The 22,629-nt window shown below is 32.4% G+C and overlaps 1 long non-coding RNA gene across 2 annotated transcripts; it reads left to right on the top strand.

Annotated features, from left to right (window-relative positions):
* Nucleotides 1-15,254: 15,254 nt before the first annotated feature.
* Nucleotides 15,255-22,077, top strand: LOC128126443 (uncharacterized). Of its 2 annotated transcripts, none has more exons than XR_008224415.1 (3): nucleotides 15,255-15,652; nucleotides 17,333-17,391; nucleotides 19,148-22,077. It is a non-coding gene; the product is annotated as an uncharacterized LOC128126443 (long non-coding RNA). The 2 variants fall into 2 exon arrangements; XR_008224414.1 differs by having other exon boundaries at nucleotides 15,255-15,881.
* Nucleotides 22,078-22,629: the final 552 nt, after the last annotated feature.

Here is a 22,629-nt window from a genome sequence, read left to right as displayed (position 1 = left end):
AAAGGATAGCAAATTTGTACTGGGTTAGGTCCCGGTGGTTTATAAAGGTATCCAGTTTTCGCAAGATGCGAATGAATGTGTAAGACGGGAATATAGTAGTATCATCAGGTGATACATAGTTGCTATGTGCTGTCATTGGGGAAAAGAAGGCTGATGATCGGCCTAGAATAATTGGCAAGGATGCCACACAAGAAGAAGGAATTCTAAAGGGGGTGCAGTGGTAGGGTCTAGAAAGACCTGAGTTGGTTGGAAAATCGGAGTCTGTAGTGCAATAGGTTTATTCAGTATCGTATACTATAGTAGGCTTCGAGGGCGAAGCCTAATTTAAGTGGGGAAGAGTTATAACATCCCAAATTCTAGAAGTATGAGTGAAGGGCTTAAAGTGTGAATTAAAGAAGCTACTCGACGAGTAGATATGCTACTCGTCGAGTCGGAGCGGGATTTGATCGCGAGTTAAGTAGCCAACTCGCCGAGTCGGAAGCTGTACTCGACGAGTTGGTGCTGAATGAGAAAACCCTAATCGCGAACCACCCTATTTAAAGGTCCTTATGTCCTTCTCTCAGCCTCCTTATTTCCCTTGAGAACCAGAAGACCCTAAGCTCGTGTGTGCGAGGCCTTTGGAGGGAGATTCAAGCTTTGGAAGTTGTCTTTTGTGGAAGAATCTTGAAGATCAAAAAGGGCTTGCATCAAGGGAGTGGTGGAGATCCAAAATCTACGTCAGTTTGGGCACATCTTGGAGGTAATAAGCTGTTACCTTCACTCTTTTGCATCTAGATCTATTCATGAAAAAGATTTGGGGCCATTTTGGGTATGTTTGAGACCTATTTCGGGTTTGGAGTTTAGATCTGAGGTTGCTACTTCAGATCTAGACTTGTGTTGGTCCAGAATGCCATAAAGCATCAGTCAATGAGTTGTTGGTGAAGCCCCTTTGTCTAAAACCTAAGCCCTCAGTCAATGAGTTGTTGGTGAAGCCCCTTTGTCTAAAACCCTAGCCCTAGAGTGATTTGGACCTTTAACTCCTTGGTTTCAGGTAAAGTTTGCAACTTTATGTAGGGGTTATGCCCTAGAAGAGTGGATCTACAGTTTGGTAACCCTGCATGGCTCGAAAAGCCTCTGTATGGATGAAGGACTGAAGGGACTCGACGAGTCGCATGGGTGGACTCGGTGAGTCATATGAAGATCGGCATGGACTCAACGAGTTTGAAGAATAACTCAGCGAGTCTGTTGAAGATTACCTTGGACTCAGCGAGTCTATTCTTGGACTCGACGATTCAGGTCATAGAACCCCAACCTCTTGTGGTTAAACTTCGGACCAGTGAGTCGGTTGGCGACTCAGTGAGTTGGACATGATGGAATTCAGAGATCGTTCAACTCAACGAGTCGTGGGGCGACTCAGCGAGTTAAGTCGTGTTATCGGAGTTTTCTGAGTATAAGAACTTGACGAGTCGACGGGTTGAGTTGGCGAGTAGCGTCAATCAGGAAGGTTGACTTTGGCAAGGACTTTGAATTTGACCTGTTTGACCTTCAGTGGTGTTAAGTATTTTGGATATTTATGTCATGGTCCATTGATGACATTAGGTGTTGGAGTTTGGAGCAGTGCTTCGGGCCAGTGCTTTCATGGTTCGGTTCGGCAATTGCAAGGTGAGTTATCCTCACTATATCAATAGGGTCTAAGGCACCAAGGCCGGCCCTTTTAGTTGTTATCTTGGTTACAGTGTGCTACATGTGGTTATGATATGTTAGATCGGTGTCCGGATAGACAATATGTTGTCATGCTCTTATGATCCGTTAGGATTGGTATATTAGTGACCTGGTTAGGTTGGTGTTTTGGTTATGAGAGATTACTATGATCGATGATCTGTGAGATAGTTATATATGATATATGTATGTGTACTGTTTGATGTGCTTATTGATCTGATTAGATCAACGTCCTGGTAATTAGGACAATATTATGTTAGTGACCTAGTTTAGGTTGGTATCCTGGTATATAAGATGATGCTATGTTAGTGACCGGTTAGGCTGGTATCCTGTTATATGTGCACATGGTTATTTTCTTGATGTTTGGGTTGAGGCGGTCCTGCTTTGTGCTGAAGGCCAACATACCCTACGAGCGGTCCAGATAGATTGTAAGGTCGTATGGCGATCCAGTCATACCGAAGGCTCGGGATAGATCCAAATAGACTGAAAGCCCGGTGCGGGCGGTCCAGTCATACTGTGGACTCAAAGAGTGGCCAGGTGGACTGAAGGCCTGTTGAGGGCAGACCAGTCACACTGCAGACTTGAGAGGCATTGGTTGTTCTGTATTGTGATATGATATGATTGTGGTTGTATGTGGTTGGTATTTTGGGGGAAACCCACTAAGCTTTTGGGCTTATAGTTTCAGTTTATTGTTTCAGGAACATCAGGAGATTGTGGCAAGGCAAAGGTGTGATCGTACCGCTCCTCGTATTTCATGATTTTGTGATTTGGTTCTGGGGATACTCTGATGTTTAAACTATTTTGAAAACAATTTGTATAACTTAATGGTTTTTGAATGGGTTAAAGTGTTTTAAATTAGCTTGAATTTTATGGGGTTTACAGACGTCCACATGTTGGGGCGAGTTTTGGCATCGAATGTTGGGGATTACAGATAATCCTGCTCATTATAAACAAGTTGGTTTAAATGGTACAGGAGCAGTTGGTTACCGTATAGGGTCAGTATATGATCTGTGCCATTGAAATGAGTGTTTCGGTTTCATAAGAGAAGAAGCTTAGGGCCTTAGTGCATATGTCTATACAAGTTATTGTTCGAGTGAGGAAGGTATCATATCTATTAGAACTACCATATAAGTTGAGTTTGATTCACAACACTTTCCATGGCTCTTAGCTTCAAAAGTGTCTGGGGAAAGAAACAACGGTGGTTTCCTTTCAATAGATTTAGATTGATGAACGACTCAATCATTCAAGGAAGTTGATTGCTATTATTGTTAAAAAAAAGACCTTGCGCCATAAGGTGATTGGAATTACCAAACTCTAGTTGTAGCATCAAAAAGGTTTGGTAAGGGCATGGAAGACGAAGTCGAAGATGCAACAAAATTAACAAGAGTTGTTCACTAACTGTGACTTCAGGGATGAAGTCTGAATCGAGTGGGGGAGAGTTGTAACGTCCTGTTTCTCGTTGATTTATTATAATTGTATTTTAAAAATAAATACTAAAAACAGAAATAAATAAGATGATTATTAATTAAAAATAATTAAGATTTGTGTATTATAGGGTTTGGTAGTTAATTTTAGGAAAAATGGGCTGAAAGTGACAAGTTAGGACACCTAAAATTTCAAGGTTTGGTCAAAAGGGGGTTGTTTTGTCATTATGGCAAGCATTAGGGGTTAAACTGAAAAATGCGAATTTGAAGCTTTTTTTTTATGGGAAATAAGCTTAGGTTCAACCCCTTCCTTTGCAAACCTAGGCTAACCTCTATTTTCCCAGGTTAAGGTCGATCTCTCGGGGGTATTTTATGTACATGTGTGTTGGGGGAGGCCTAGAGGAAGAAATAAAGACATAGAGGGAGTTGGATCGAGAAAGGGATGGAGTTCAAAAGTTGTTTTTTGCTGAAAAGGGGAGGAGAAGGTAATATGGATTGGGTAGAGCTTTGTTTCAAGTAAGTCTCTCCAATTATCACCTTTATTTCTTTTTCTTTTCGGTACGTCTACCCTAGAACGACCACTATGAGGTGGTGGCTTCCGCCACTGACCACCATGCCATGATGGCAGTGGGTGGTAACTATTTTTAGGTTACTATTCTATTCTTTCATGGATTAGGTATTGTGTGGATGCAAGAAAAGAAATCCTAGTTCATGTTTTTACCATTCTAGCAATGTACTTTGTCCTCTCCTTAAAGCAATGTACTTAGACTATGGAATTGAAATTTTTAATGGCTTTTTCACTCAATGGGCTGTCACGTCCGTTAATGAGTTGTTTACAGAAAATAAGCCACTTTGTATTATGTCTTAATGGGTTAAGAAGCTAATTAACCATAAAATAGACAATGTTGGAAATATTGGAAATTTACTAATTTATCCTTCACTTGTAAAAATGGTAGAAAAATCAAGGGACATCAATTTGGGTCGACGCCAATTCCTAAAGTTTCGTATATTAGTCTACTCCATTTTCTTTATTTAGACGGGAAGCCAAAAATGGCTCTAACTAGGGTGAAAATGACCATTTACCTAGAGTGGTCCCAAATAAGCTGCTATGCGAGATAATTTTGTAAAATTCGCCATAAATTGTACAGAAATCATATGGACATGTGTAAGTAGTCCCTAAAAATGCATTCACATGAAATACATTCATGATGTACCGTTTTGTAAAATATTGGGTATAAGGAGGGAAAAATAGGTCCCAAACAGACCATAATTTTAATGTAAAAATCTAGAAATTTACCGCATTGGCATATTTACATTTTTAAGTTAGATGAGTGACTAAAATTAACTTAAATTGTTATTATTAGGTGGTTTAAAGGGTGATCATATGTGAGTGATTCCCGGACTACTTTGAAGATTGCTTTGATAGTGGAGGTGAGTTCCTCACTACATCTTGTTGAGTCATATCTTCTTTACAATAACTCGTGTGTGATATGTATGAATTGTTTAAAAGGGTAGCACTAGGTTGGGTAGAGTATAGTGGTTAGCCACACGTATTGAGAACTGTACATGATAAGACCCGACACATTCGAGTGGGTACCGGGCGTAGCCAATGTGTCCTAAAGGTCCGACGTATAGAGTAAGGGGATCGGGCATGGCCAATGTGTCCCAGTGGATTCGAGTATGGAGGATTGGTCTTAGCTAATGTGTCCCACAGGCTCGTGCACAACAAGGGGTATCGTGCCTTGTTAATGTGGCATATATATAGGAGTATGTTTGTTACTGATTTGTTCTTTAACATGCATGTGTGGTTATGTGTTGATACCGTTTGTATATGTGTATATGGGTAAGGTTGATATGATATGATATTATGTATGCGTACATGCAATTCACTAAAATTTGTACTTACCCCTTTTTTCCTTTAAAATAATATTTCACGTACATAGAAAGGTCGGGCGTGATTGTATACATTGGCTCGATGTGGAATGTTGGTTTTGAAAATTTTGAGTTCTTGTGTTTTCATAAATTATGGATGGTTTTAGTGTTTAAATTAATCTTAGGTAATAAATTTTCAATTTATCCTTATGATTCATGTTTAATGAATAATTTGTGTTGTTTAAAAGTTTTTTTTTTTTTTTTTTAATTTGGGGTGTTACACTATACAGCATCTAAACACCTAAATACTACAAAAACTCTTAGTTCTTTTCAAATACCAATCAAGTCACTAAAAATCTTCAAACCTCAAAAACATTGAAAAACAACCATGTAGAAATAAATTGGATGTTGCTGAAGATACCACTTTAACATCAGCAAGGTGTATTGCTAGTCAAAATAAGACTTATCGAAAAAACCGGAAAATGTATCAGTATGGGCACAAGTAAGGTAACTATATGTTGAAGCTCAGGTAGATTCTAGATAAGAAACATTGGTAACAGAAAGGAATATCAAAAGAGAGGTCATTCTAAACGACTTATCAAAAATGCCCAAAACTAGGATGGTGCCTAACAGGAAGCATATCATCGAAAAAAATTGGAATGTACATGAAATATATTGAGAATGAAGCTCATAAACATTATGAGGAAAATGGGAACGTCAAGTTTAATGACATTGTTGTTTTTAATGAAGTTATTTTTAAAATTTTGAAGTGGACATTACTGAAAGATCATGGCACAACACGTTATGAGGAGGATAATAAAGAAAGTAAGAGCGTCACAAAAAGATCAAGAACTACAAAAGAAGGGAACTACTCTAAACCAGATACACAAAATAGTGGTAGTACAACAATGCAACGTCTAACATGTAGATATGTGGATAAAAGAAAAGTAAAAATATAAGGTTTCTAATGAAATTATTGAAAATTTTGTTACAATGAGGCTTAGTAGAGATACTGAAGTTCAAGTCATGAAAAAAACTCGACATGGATCAACAACGGGAGCAAACAATCCCTGGTAGAGATTTAATGAAAATGTAACTTGTGTTTCTGAACACATTATTACAAAAAGAGCACTTGCCGTCTGAAGAAAAAAACATGAAACGTTTTCTAATGGCAAAGTATTATGGAAACTAAAAGCAATTCAGTGTATCGTATATTTTAAGTATATTTTAATTCATTTGTAATTTTTTCATTATGTACTTTGTATTTTATGTACTTGTAAGATATTTTATGTATTTTTGCATTTCACGAATTTTTAAGACATTTAATTATGTAATTTTGCTGTTTTACATATTTGTTTATAATTAGTTTTTATTTATATTTTTCAGAAAGTAATGTATCCTTTGTCTATGGAAATGACAAAAACAATTTATGTTCCATTAATTATTACTTAGCATATGGCACACATTCAAATACTGATTGCATAAAAAACCTCTACTCTTCCATATGGTGTCCACTTAGTATATGACACACATTTCAAAAGATAAAAAAACCTTATCGTCATCTTTGTTGAAAATTTCAAAAAATTTTACTTTCTTTTTGTATAAAGAAGTGTAAGATGAACATCTTTTAATATCAAACACATACTCTTCATTTCCTACATCTATAGAGATATCAGATAATGAAAACTCACCGGATCATCTAATTTGATCGACTATGATGAATGGGCAAGACAAATTGCTCAGCGAAATCGAGAACTTGATGACATCATTATTGAATTACTTATAAGCATGCTAAATATGCTCATTGGAGATCATCCTACTCGAAAAAGAAGGAGGTATCGTGATGGACAACGTGAGAAGGGCAAGGCACGTATAATGGAAGACTACATTGTTGGCAACTCAACATTTGATGAAGTAATCTTCCGACGCAAATTTCAAATGCGAAAACCTTTGTTCCTCCAAATAGTGTCGACTATTACATCCAATGACATATTTTTATCAAAAACGCGATAATACTAATAGAAGAGGTATTTCATAATTACAAAATTTTACTAGAGCTATGAGTGTGTTGGTGTACAGTACATCATTAGATGTGCATGATGAATATTTGAGAATGAATGAAACGGCAACACCAGATGCTCTTATACATTTCATAAAAGGTGTTATTTCATGCCTTGGGGAAGACTAACTTAGAAGGCATAACCAATATGATTAGGCAACTCTACTCTATGTCAGGGAAGAGCGTGGATTTCTTAGTGTGGTAGGAACCATTTATAGCATGCACTGGAATGGAAAAATTGTCCCATTTCTTGGGTTGGGCAAGATACAGCTAGAAACAGTAAAACAAAAATCATTTTGGAAGTTGTTGCATCGTATGACTTATGGATATGGAACATACTCTTCGGAACACCAGGTCCGTGCAATGACATTAATATACTCCATCGCTCTCTTAATTTTAGTGATGTATAGGTAGGCTGAGCACGAAACATGAGTTACGTTGCAAATGGTCGAGAAAGTAATATGGCATATTATCTTATAGATGATATTTATCCTTCATGGGATACCTTTTCCAAGTCAATAACTGCTCTATAAAACTGAAAACACAAGTTTTTTGTTGAACGTCAATAGCCTATTAGAAAAGATGTTGAACTAGCATTTGGAGTTTTATAAGCCCATTTTGCATTTCTTTGACGCCGATGTCTAGTATGGGACAAAGATTTTGTTGAGAAAATTATGATTACATGTATCAGTACTAATAATACCATCGTTGAGGATGAACGAGATACATACCTTCGCCAATATGATCAAACCGAATTTCTAAATGACATGTCTCCAAACCAACAATAATGCAACTCTACTCAAGATGATGAACATTCTTTTGAATACTCTACGAAAGGAATTACAAGCCTATCTAGTTATATGACCAATAGGGAACAACTTTGTGACAAAAATGCTCACATCGTTTGTAAAATCGATTTGATTGAGCATATACCGGAAAATTTAGATAGCTACGAATAATATGTTTTTCGGTATTTTGTATATTTTAAATCTGTAATTTTATATTTTATGTTACATTTGTAATTTGATTCATCTTTTTTATTTATTAAGTATGTTTGATGAATGTTATATATTTTTATGTTTATTTTAATATTTTTATATCTTAAATAAATAAATTAGTTGTCTTGAAAAAAAAATTAATAAGTTTTGTTTAATTTAAAAGTACTATAAATTATATTTATTTAATAAAAAATTATTTAGTTTCGTTGTTAGTAGGAATGAAAATATGGATTTAATTGTGTTGTATAGTTGGAAGAAAAAGGAATTAGTTTTTTAATAATTAGTTGTGTTGGATTTGATTTGATTGTGAATGGACATAATAAAATAGAAAGTAGGTGATTATTAATAATTAATATAGTTATGTTTATCTTGTTGTTATATATATATATATATATATATATAGAGAGAGAGAGAGAGAGAGAGAGAGCGAGAGAGAGAGCAAGGATCATTTGAGAATTCAAAGTTTCCCAAGAACCCAAGAACTAAACAATGACAGTTGGATTAAAATAATAAAGGGTTAGGATGCTTTATGGCATTTTTGTAAATACTTGAAAATAAAAAGGGACATGGGCAGCTTATTAAAATAAATCAAGGGCGTTTAGGGAAACTGTAATTGATACCCCATTATCAGATTAAGCACGTCGAATCTCTCCCTACATCTCTCTCTCTCTCTCTCTCTCTCTCTCTTCATCCCATCCCTCTCCTTATACTTTCATCACGTGAATGGACATAATAAAATAGAAAGCGGGTGATTATTAATAATTAATATAGTTATGTTTATCTTGTTGTTATATATATATATATATATATATATATATATATATATATATATATATATATATATATACAGAGAGAGAGAGAGAGAGAGCAAGGATCATTTGAGAACTCAAAGTTTTCCGAGAACTCAACAATGACCGTTAGATTAAAATAATAAAGGGTTAGGATGCTTTATGGCATTTTTGTAAATACTTGAAAATAAAAAGGGACATGGGCATCTTATTAAAATAAATCAAGGGCATTTAGGGAAACTGTAATTGATACCCCATTATCAGATTAATCACGTCGAATCTCTCCGTATATATCTCTCTCTCTCTCTCTCACTCTCTCTCTCTCTTCATCTCGTCCCTCTCCCTACACTTTCATCACGTCAACTTCATCACTGATCGTTTGATGAAATCCAATGTCACCATCTGAAAGCCATGGCCGCCTCCGGTAATCATCACCATATCGATTAGTTGCCTTCTTCATCGTCTCTCCCCCACTTCTCTTTCTCCCTCACACACACAAACACACACACACACATACACACGTCTTTACGCTTTTGCGACAATGATTCCTTCGATCAGGATAACATCGATGAGAGATTGAAATAGAACACAACGATGAGAGATCTCTCTCCTCCTATCATCGCCTCACCTCTTCCAGTTTCAGTCAATTGCAAAAATTAGGGTTTGCAATTGTTTTCTGATCCACAATTTGAATTTCGTGTTAAGATTCGAAATCAATAGACGAGACTAGCAACACGACCATCACAAGTTAGAAATCGACACACGAGTTGGCGATGGAAGGGAAAAAACATTTGGAAGATACGATAGAATCGATATTTCAAATATTATCTTCGATAAAATCAATGGAGCTCTTAATGAAGCTCGACTCCGATACAAAGCATCTGTTGCAACTCTTTGTTCTGTTCTCAGTGCTATTCTAAATTCTAAGGTAATGTTTCGAATTTTTCAATAAGATCGTAATTTTCTCTTAATTTTCAAGTATATGATCCATTAGTAATCGGATTATCAAACTGTTTACAAACCTTGTAAAAGCTATAAATCAAGGATGCTTATGTTTTTGCTTTTGCTATGTTTAAGGGTTGCAAAACATGATATGAATAATGATTTTATGATATTTTATTTTGAATTTTAAATCTACAAATGAAGGCCAACACTTATGAAATTGATACAATATTAACTGATGAAATAGATGTTGATTAGTTGGAAGAGAGTGTCTCAGGAGAACTTATACAACTCTATTATTTTCTGCAATTTTGCTAGACATTTTATGCTTCATCTGTGCCAGTCAAGAAATTTGGTTAGCATTCTCTCTTATAATCCTTCATTTGTATTTTTTTTTTCATGTTTAACATATTTTTTAGACTTTTATCTTCATCAGAGTTCGTTATCAATCTGCTAAAAATACTTTCTATGCAAGATCTTGATGAAGGTTACAATGGTATTGATGACAAAAAGGCTTCCTTACTAATGATGAACTTCAGTATTGAGGAAGTCGAGTTTTCAATAAAAAAAACTTGGTATTGTAATTTGTATTTATTTTAAATCATACAAAATATATTTTACTAATTTGTTTTTCTTCTCGTGATTCTTAATAGGTGAAGATGCTCCTGTGAACGAACTTGTAGATTTCATCTTGACTGCTCAGTTAGCTAATGCAGATGATAAAGGAATCAGTGTTGAATTTCAGAAAAAGGTTTGGTTGTTCCATCATTAGTCTACCCTTAATCCCTGTAATTGAGGTCATTTTGTTCTAAAACAGGATATGCTTATTGTAATTGCAGAAAAACTATGGAGTGGGCTTGAACATTTTGTATTTGATTGGTTGATCAATGCTGACAGGTAAGGGCACGTTATCTTCAGAAACTTGAAGATATCTAGTTGATATGCTCATTGATTTCAAGTGGCATAATTGGAATTATGTCATGTGGTGTTGTGTTTATTTGATAAATTTTCTCATTGCAGGGTTGTAAGTCAGGTTGAATATCCTTTGTTGGCTAATTTGAGGAGGCTCCTTCTAGACCTAGTTGCACAGCTTGTGGGTGCTCTATCGCAGATGATGTGATTTGTAAATTTGGTCAGTTTTATAATCAGTTCAACAGTTATAATCAAGACAACTATGGTTGCTTCTTTTTTACTTAACTAAATTTATAAAAAGTTTAACGTTGCAATTACATGTGATTCACATGTAAATCACATATGAATTACATGTGATTCACATGTAAATCACATGTAATTCACATATGAATCACATTTGATTCAGATGTAAATCACATGTAATTCATATGTAAATTACATGTGATTCACATGTAAATCACATATGAATTACATATGATTCACATGTAAATCACATGTAATTCACATATGAATTACATGTGATTTACATGTAAATCACATGTAATTCACATATTAATTACATGTGATTCACATGTAAATCACATATGAATTGTACGTGATTCACATGTAAGTCACATATGAATTGTAATTACATATGATTCACATGTAAATCACATATGAATTACTTGTGATTCACATGTAAATCACATATGAATTACATGTGATTCACATGTAATTCACATGTGATACACATGTAAATCAGATATGTATTTTTGTGAATATTTTTGCATCAATCGATTTCTTTTTAATTTTCTTGTAGATTTGGAAGAAATTGTGGTGAATATTGAAGACATGGAAAATGATAAATTGAAGAAAATATGGAAATATTCACACGAAGACATGAAAACGCTTTGAAATTTGTAGTATTTTTTTATTTTTTATATTTTATTTTATATCGAATAAAATATTTGTACTATTATGTTTACAGATTAATTAATAAATATGAGATTTGTTGTGATTTACTTACGAATATTATAGTATAATAAATGAATATATGTGCATTTGAAAAAATATGCACATATGCACCTAAAAAATTACTTTTAAAAAAAATGCAGTTTTTTTGTTAAATACAGTTTTTTCTGAAAAAAATGTAACTTTCTTTAAAAAAACTTATAGTTTTTTTGAAAAAATTGTAGTTTTTTTTATTTAAAAATGCAGTTTTTTTTTTTTTTTTTTTTTTTTTTTAATTTGTAGTTAGTTTTGGAAAAAATGCAGTTTTCTTAAAAAAAATTGCAGTTTTTTTTAAAAAATGCAGTTATTTTAAAAAAATATTTTATCATTTTTTTTTAAAAATTCATGTTTTCTATAAAATATTAAAAAATTTGCATTTAAAAAAAACGAAAAATACTATTTTTTTTTTAAAAAATATGAAAATTTGATTTATGATGTAAATTTTTAGACATTTATATTAATATGTTAAATAGCACAAAAAAATTAAACATTAAATGAGATTGGTAAGATGACGATCATCTCCTTAAAGAATTACTTTTGATCCAACGCTCCACTTTTAGTTCTCGGGTTCTCAGGAAACTATGAGTTCTCAACCGATCTCAATCTTATATATATATATATATATATATATATATATATATATATATAGGAGTAGGATCAAATGAGAACACCTAAAAGATTGAGAATGCAAGAACAGATATCATCCATCTATTATCTTAGATCTAAGGCTATAATTAGTTAGAGATTTTGTTATTATTAAAATTTTTAAAATTAATTAATTTAAATTAAAATTAAGAAAAGGGTATCAGGGTAATTAATCATTCTCGTATTTTAAACAACTCCAAAATCTCTCTCTCTCTCTCTCTCTCTCTCTCTCTCTCTTTCTCTCTCTCTCTCTCTCTCTCTATATATATATATATATATATATATATATATATATATATATATATATATATATATATATATATATATATATATACCTAAACCTACGACTTTATCATTCACTCCATTATTTTCCACTTGCGTTGCTGCCATCCAAGAACCACTTTCACAATCGGAGAATGAAAAAGCATCGCCTCTGCCTTCGCCACCATGATCGCCGATGATAGCCACCATCTCGCACAATAAAACCCTGACTACGCTTCTATATCCAACCATCTCTATAATTCAATGTCTCTTCCATTCGTGAGTACCAAACCTTTCAACATCCTAGGGTTATCAGTTGTTACACCTCCTATGTCGAAAGCAGGTGAATGAAATTAACGAGGAAGGATAGTTGGGTCTTGCCTCCAGCAAGGCGACAATCCGACTGAAACCTACACCACAACCTCAAGTCTCCGGTGGCCACAATGGCTTTAGTAATTAGCGACAAAACTGACACAACAACCTCAAGTCTACGAAGATCTGCGATTTTTCAAGTTATCTGGTGATTTTTTCGATCTCATGAGCCGTGTCTAGAGAAGAGGGTAAGTCCTATTGATTGAGCTTTCTTGTCACTGCTAGTTGTTCATACTTTCTGATAAACCAATTATCTACCTTCCCATATGCTTTACTCAGTCAATTTCATCCGATTTTTAATCAATTTTGATGATGGCGGACAGGTCATCGTAAGCTGTATTCTTTATAATCACTCATGATTATAAACATGGTTGTACGTATGATTAAAAAACGCTAAGTTTATCTCCAAAAATCGTAGTGTTGGTTTTGTTTTCTGTAATTTTTGAAACTATGTGAGTATCAAATTTGGTGTAATTATCACAAGTTAAAACAATTAGGAACTCAATGGGAATTAGCTTCAATTTTGTGTTCATTCTCCAATTGGGATCTTGTATGAAGATGAAACTTGGAAGACCTCTTTGAAATTAATCCATCCTGTTTGGCTGCTTGTTTACATATTTAGTTACAATTGGTGTCATGAGCAATTCTTCTTGCTAATCTGATAATTGTTGGACCCGATGTACTTTTCTTTTACACTCAGTAAGTTGTTACAAGTCACACACCCTTCATGTTTCATAGTTAATAGTTAATACACAAGCCATTGGTTATATTAACATCTTCCATTTGCAGTTAATCATCAATGAATCTATCAATAAATATTCAATTGTAATCTTGTATGAATACAATGTCAGATGTCTCATTTGCAGTTAATCATCAATGAATACTCCATGAGGCTGGTTCGAGAGGAGCAGGGAAAGCAGCCACGACAATGCAGGTGAGGGGAAAAAGCCAAGAGGCGGTTGCCTCTTTTGATTTCACCGGGAACACAACCCCATCCTGGTGGTTATTCTTGGCAGGGAACGAATAATAAGAAATGACAATTTTTACACTATTTTTATTTTGTATTTATTTATGAATAGAGTGTATTCATTTGTGAATGTCAATGTATTTATGTGTGAATGACTATTTAATTATACATAATTGTTTCTTTAACATTTTTGCAGATCCATTGAATAAACATGCATAGAGTGGGAGGTGGGAGATTTACCAAATGAAACACCGACACAAATAGATTTCGGAAGGAGCGCAAATATGTTTTATTCATTTATGATTGTAATTGTAGTATTAGTTTCCGTATCAAAAAAATATATATTGTAACTTATTCATTTACTATTATAATTATATTCTTATATGAATAGAAATGTGTTTTATTTATCTATATATGTGTATCATTTTAGTTGATTTTATAATCATTTTTTTTGGGTTTTATTAATTTATGATTTTACAAGTGTATTCATAAATACATCTGAGTTAATTCATTTCTAATTTATAATTTTATTCATTTTAAAATGAAATGTATAAATCATTATTTATGAAGATATTTAAAAAAAATAAATGAGGTAAACCTATAAATTATTCATTCTCTTGATATTTGATTGCTAAAAATGAAACATAAAAATGAATGAAATGAAAAAAAAAAAACGTTTTTTTAGATAGAAATTAACTCATGATTTTATTAATTATTGGTTCATTAAAAGAATAGTATCTAAAAAATGAGATATTTTTTGTAAGTGTCATTATAATCACTAAAATTTAGGAAATCATAATTTAATTAGATGGTAAAATTCCATTTATGCCCTCTAAAAATGATTGGTCTACAACTGTTCTTACGTTCTCAACCTTTTAGGTATTCTCATTTGATCATATATATATATATATATATATATATATATATATATATATATATATATATATATATATATATATATATATATATATATATATATATATATATATATATATATATATATATATGTTCAAATGAAAACATTTTTTAAATTGAGTACATTTGAGAACAAATCTACCATTTAATTTTTCAATTAAAATCATAAAATAATATTTATATTAATAAAACTATAACTGAAAACCACTATCCACTTAGGGGTGTTTGGGTTAGCTTTTCACAGCCTAAAAGTCATTTTTGAAAAAGTTACGAAAAATCAGAATTTCCTGACTTTTCCAAAAAATTCATTTTACTTGTATAAAACTCCAAAAGTAACTTTTGCCAAATATCTTTTGCTTTTTTTTTATTTTTCAAAAAAGACTTTTGGAATATGAAAAGCTAAGCCATACATGCTAGTCCCTACCCCCAACCTCCAAACACAATTGTACGGGTTCTCCCGTCATTTGAAGCTACACCACCAAAAGACTATCGGACCACCGTACCGACGTCGTCGGAACCACTAAACTACTGCCTCTTTCATCCGCCTCTAGTACTCATTTCGCCGGAAGTCACCTCCTTTTGTCTCTACTCTTCTCGATCTAGCTTCCCAGCCGCTAGATTAGGTTTCATCGGCCACCACCGTCACCATCGGATCTGCCAATGTTGCTACCAGAACTGGCCTTCTGAACCACCTCCCTCAATCGTTTGTAACAAGATGAATCGATCGTTTGTAACAAGATGAATCGGTATTGTTTATATTGAAATTATGGCTCGCCTGTTTACTCATCGGCTGGGTTACTTCTCTTCAGGTAATGATTTCAATACACACTTCAAAAGTTAAACGAGATGAATAAATACTTTATTTTGAAGATGCTGTAAAAATGGAGTTATGATTATAGGGGAATATGATTTTGTTAAAAAGGAAAACTTCCTTCAAGTAAAAGTTCGGAACCCTAGACAATCAAATCTATAACGATCGACAAGATTCAAGTCAGGATTAGTAGCCAATTTGGAATGCAATCAATTCGGCTACTTATTGTAATCTTTCTTTCTCATCTCGAATCTTTGGGCTAAAGCTATTACATCAATTTATTTACTCATTTACTGTTGTTAGTTGTATTTTGGTGCTTTTAATTTTTTTAATATAAATTATTGTTTTGGTTTCGGTTCTTTAAGCCTTAAATTCTGCACATATACAAAACCATTTGTAAAATCACAACCATAATTAGAAAAATGGAAAAGTCAACTATTTTTGTGGCGGTGATTCTCTTGGTAATTTTTGAGGGGTATGAACTTTGAACAATAACAGAAAAAGAACAAAAAGTTGCAGTCGGAAGGTTCCCCAACATTAATAGTCTTTGCTTGAAGAAACTTGATCAACTTTTATGCTTCTCAACTTTTTTGTTCTCTCCATACCTTTACTTCTTATTGTAAGCACAAATGGAATTAGAATTTAAGTATAAAAAGATTTAGTTTGTATTGGTTAGCTCAAAGATCATTAATAATGGCAATTATTTTGTCTAGTGCTTCTGGAGTAGTGTTTTTAAATTAGTTTTTGTATATGATAAATATATTACACTTGAGTAACATTTAAACATGTGTTAAAGATTATATTATTCAAGTCTTTAGGATATATTAGTTCAACCTTGTTAGTTTTATCGATTCCCATGCATTCCATATAGAAATTCAAAGGTATTTATATGCCAATACGTAAGAGTCACAAAATAATACAAAAGATGTTAAAATATAATGTTTCTTATATAATGACATATTAATAATAACGATTATTATTATTATTATTATTATTATTATTATTATTATTATTATTATATAAGAAACATTATATTTTACCATCTTTTGTATTATTTTGTGACTCTTACGTATGGGTATATAAATACCTATGAATTACAATCACATACGATTATATATACACGAGAACAACTATAGAATCGAGAACATAAAGATAAAGTCCACATATATCATATATGATTAAATGTATATAGTCACATGTGATTATATGTATCTAATCACATAGAATTTATGTGCAAAATATTCATTTTTGCGTTCTCGATTCAGTTCTTGTTCTTGTGTATTTAATCACATATGATTATATGTATAATCGTATGTGATTAAGTACATGAACACAACTATTGAATCAAAAAGGCAAAAATGAATCTTGTCCACCTCAAATCATATCTGATTATATACATATAACCAGAGGTGATTAAATATACAAAAACAATTATTCAATCGAAACCGCAAAAATAAATATTGTCTACATAAATCATATCTAATTAAATACATATAATCACATATGATTATATGTATCCAATCATATATAATTTATGTGCATAAGATTGGTTATCCCATTCTCGATTCTATAACTATTATTTGTCAATTGTAATCATTTATATGTATCTAATCACATAGGATTTATATAGACAAAAACTAATGATGTCTATATAAATAATGTTATAACTTTTGTGTAGGTTCTTGGAAAGGAAATGATCCATCTTGCTCATGCTAGCTAATTTTCAAGATCAAGGAGGTGAGCACTAACTCTCCTATTACGTAAGAATTACTTGTTGTATGTTATTGTTCACAGAACCCTAATAACATGTGATTATGTGTATCTAATCACTACGATTTATGTCGCTAAGATTCTTTTACACGTTCTCGATTCAATAATTGTTTTTTTCACTTTAATCATATGTGATTAAATACATTTAATTAGATGTGATTATATGTTTCTAATCATATACGATTTTATTTGGAAAAAACGAATATTTTCTATTTACATCATATGTGAATAGATACATACAATCACATATAATTATATACACGTTAACAAATATTGAACCAAGAACGCGAAAACAAATCTTTATCCAAATTAATCATATGTATTAAATACAAATAATCAGATGTGATTATATGAATATAATCTCACATGATTTATGTGGACATAATTCATTTTTTCTTTTCTGATTCAATAGTTGTTCTCGTGTATTTTATCGCATGTATTAAATGTATAATCGTATGTGATTAAGTACATGAGCACAATTATTGAATCGAGAAGAAAAAATGAATCTTGTCCACCTCAAATCATATGTGATTATATACATATAATCACATGTGATTAATTACACAAAAGTAATTATTCAGTCAAAACCGCAAAAATAAATATTGTTTACATAAATCATATCTGATTAAATACATATAATCCCATGTGATTATATGTATCCAGTTATATATGATTTATATGGTTGCGATTCATTGTCACATTCTCGATTCAATAATTGTTCTTTGTCCACTATAATCATATGTGATTAAATACATATAATCATATGTGATTAAATACATATAATCATATGTGATTATATGTATCTAGTCACATATGATTTATATGGACAGAAAATAATGACGTCTATATAAAGCATATGTAATTTGATACATATAATCACATATGATTATATACACAAGAACAACTATTGAATCGAGAACCCAAAGATAAATATTGTCCATATATATCATATGTGATTAAGTGCATATAATCACATATGATTATATGTATCTAATCACATATGATTTATCTAAACAAGATTCATATTTAAGTTCTTGATTCAATCATTGTTTTTTTTCCAATTTAATCATACGTGAATAAATACATTTAATCGGATGTGATTATATGCTTCTAATCACATATGATTTTATTTGGAAAAAAACGAATCTTATTTATATAAATCATATGTAATTAGCTATGTACAATCTCATGCGATTATATATACGATAACAAATACTGAATCAAGAACGCGAAAACAAATACCCACATTACTCATATATGATTAAATAGATCAAATCAAATGTGATTATATGAACCTAATCACATAAGATTTATGTATCTAATCACATATGATTAAATATAATTAAATACTTATAATCATATGATAAAATACTTAGAATCACATATGATTAAATATATGAGAAAAATTATTGACACGAAAACTCAAAAATGAATATCGTTCATATAAATCATATGTGATTGGATACATATAATCACATGTGATTTACGTAGACAATAATCATTTTTGCATTCTCAATTCACTAGTTTTTCACGTGTATTTAATCACATGTGATTATATGTATTTAATAACATAGAAATCATATATGATTATATATATATATATATATATATATATATATATATATATATATATATATATATATATATATATACATATAATCACATGTGATTATATACAAGAGAAAACCTAATGAATAAAAAACACAATAACAAATCTTTGTAGGTGGGTGTGGGGTGGTGGCAGCAGGTGGTGGAGGCAGGGTGGTGGTGATTAGTGGTGGTGGTGTGTGGTGATGTGTAGTGGTAGGTGGGTGGGTGGTTGCAAGTGATGGTGGGTGGGTATGGGTGGTGGATTTAATTCATTTTTTCTTTGTGATTATATGAATCTAATCACATATGATTAAATACATATAATCACATTTGATTATATGAATCTAATCACATAACTCATTTTTGCTTTGCTGATTCAATAGTCGTTCTCATGTATTTTATCAAATGTGATTATAGGTATAATCATATTTGATTAAGTACATGAGCATTGCTATTGAATCGAGAAGGAAAAAATGCATCTTGTCCACCTCAAATCATATATTATTATATACATATAATCACATGTGATTAATTACACAAAAGCAATTACTTAGTCGAAAGTTGTTATTATATGTATTCAATCATATATGATTTATGTGGATGAGATTCATTGTCACAATCTCGATTAAATAATTGTTCTTTGTCCACTGCAATCATATGTGATTAAATACATATAATCATATGTATCTAATCACATATGATTTATACAAACAAAAAATAATGATGTCTATATAAATCATATGTGATTATATACATATAATCACATATGATTATATATACACAAGAACAATTATTAAATCGAAAACACAAAGATAAATATTGTCCACATATATCATATGTGATTAAATGCATATAATCCCTTGTGATTATATGTATCTAATCACATAAAATTTATGTGGAAAATATTTATTTTCGTTTTCACGATTACGTTGTTGTTTTTGTGTGCTTAATTATATGAGATTATATGTATCTAATTAGATATGATTTATATAGACAATAATGATTCTCACATTCTTGTTCAATAGTTGTTCTTTTACATTTAGTCGCATATGATTTCTGTACACAAGATTCATTTTCGTGTTTTTGATTAAATAATTTTTCTTTTTATACATTAATCATATGTGATTAATACATACAATCACAAACGATTAATATACATAAGAAAAAATATTTACTCATGAATATTATCAATATAAATCATATGCGATTTGATACATATAATCACATATGATTAAGTACATCAGTACAACTGTTGAATTGAGAAAGAAATAATGAATATTGTCCACATAAATCATATGTGATTAAATACATATAATCACATGTGATTAAACATATTAGAACAATTATTGAATCGACGCAAGAATAAATATTTTTCATATGCGTCATATGTAATTAAATATATATAATCACATGTGATTAAACACATAAGAACAACTATTAAATCAACATGTGAAAAAAAATATTGTCCATATAAATCATATGTGATTAAATAGATATAATCACATGTGATTTAATACACGATGCCAATTATTAAATCAAAAACACGAAAATAAATATAGCCCACGTAAATAATATTTTATTAAATACATATAATCATATGTAGTTATATGTATCTAATCATATATGATTTATGTGGACAATATTCATTTTTGCATTCTCGATTCACTAGTTTTTCACGTGTATTTAATCACATGTGATTTTATGTATTTAATAACATACAAATCCTATAAGATTCGATACATTTAACCACATGTGACTCGATATCTATAATGATATGTCATTATATACGAGAGAAAACCTAATGAATCAAAAGCACAATAACAAATCTTTGTAGGTGGGGGTGGGGGTGGTGTAGGCGGGGTAATGGTGGTGTGTGATGATGGGTGGTTGCAAGTGGTGGTGATAGTGATGGGTGATGGTATTGGTAGGTAGTGGGTGTGGGTGGTGGGTGGTGGCGGCGAGTGGTGATGGTTAGGTGGGTGGTGGTGGTGGTGGTGGTTGGTGGTGGTGATGGTTGTGGTGGGTGGTGGTGGTGATGGGTGGTAATGGGTGATAGATAATGATGGGTGGTGGTTGGTGGTGGTGGGTGGTGGTTATGGTGGGGGGTGGCTGGTGGTGGTGAATGGTGATGGGTACTAATGAGTGGTGGTGGTTGGGTGGGGATGGTTGTGGGTGGTGATGGTAGTGGTGGGTAATGGTTGGTGGTGGTGGTGGTGGTGGTGGGTAGTGATGGTTGGTGGGTGGTGGTTGTTAGTGATGGTTAGTGATGGGTGGTGGTGGTGGGTAGTGGTTGTGGGTTGTGGTGGCATACGGTGGTGATATGTGGTGGAGGTGGGTGGTTATGGCGGGTCATGGTGGTTGGATGGTGATGGTGGTGGGTGGTGATTGTGGTGGCGGGTGGTCGTTGGTGGTGGTGGGTAGTGATGGGTGGTGGGTGGTAGGTAGTGGGTGGTGGTTGGTGGTGATGGTGGTGGCGGGTGGTGGGTAGTAATGGGTAGCGGGTGGTGGTTGGTGGTGGTGGGTAGTGATGAGTGGTGGTTGGTGGTGGTGGTGGTTGTTGTGGTGGGTGGGTAGTGGTTGGTGGTGGAGGGTATTGGTTGTTGGTGGTGGTGGCGGGCGGTGGTGATGGGTGGTAGGTAGTGGTTGTTGTTGGTGGTGGTGGGCAATGGAGATGGGTGGTGGTGGCGGGTGGTAGTGGTTGGGTGGTGATGGTGGTGGCGGAGGTGGTTGGTGGTGGTCGTGGTCGTGGGTGGGTAGTGATGGGTAGTGAGTAGTGGTTAGTGGTGGTGGTTAGTCATGGGTGGTGGTGGCGTATGGTGGTGGTAGTGGTGGGTGGTGGTAGCGCATGGTGGTGGTGGGTGGTGTTGGTTGGATGGTGAGTGGTGTTAGTTAGTGGGTTTTTTAATTATTTGTAACTATTTTTTGATTTATATGAATATTATTTTATAATTTTAATTAAAAAACTTGTGTTATTCAAATTTGTTATCAAACTAGTTGTGAAACCCGTATATTATACAGGTTAATTAAAACATAATGTTAAACAGAAGCGATTAAATGAAGAGTTTATTTGAATTTGAAATATGAAATAAGTGAAAATTATGAAAAAAAAAACATGCAAAAAATAAATTAATTAAAATTATATGTTTAATTGTTAGATCTGTGTACTAAACGATTCATTATTATAAAATGTTAAATACAAATGTTTAAAGTGTAAATTTATTTGAAATTGAAATTGAAATTTCAAATTTGAAATTTGAAATTTGAAATTAATAGTTATTATAGTAGGTTTAATTTATGGAAACTAAATTAATGATATACTAGAAATGAATAATGAAGTAATTGACAAGTGGAAAATAAATATATTTCAAAATTATAACAAAATGACATGTGACCAAATAAATGAGAGAATGACAAGTGGCAATAAGATTTTCATTTATTAAGGTAGATGTTCTCGCGATAAGAAATGTTCTCGATTGAACGCTCCCATATATATATATATATATATATATATATATATATATATATATATATATATATATATATATATATATATATATATATATATATGTGTGTGTGTGTGTGTGTGTGTGTTTACGTTATTTTGTTTTTATTAAC

The sequence above is a fragment of the Lactuca sativa genome, chromosome 5 (genome assembly GCF_002870075.4).
Source record: "Lactuca sativa cultivar Salinas chromosome 5, Lsat_Salinas_v11, whole genome shotgun sequence".
NCBI lineage: Eukaryota > Viridiplantae > Streptophyta > Magnoliopsida > Asterales > Asteraceae > Lactuca > Lactuca sativa.
The sequence above is the reverse complement of the archived record's forward strand: the minus strand, read 5'-3'. Positions and strand labels throughout refer to the sequence as shown.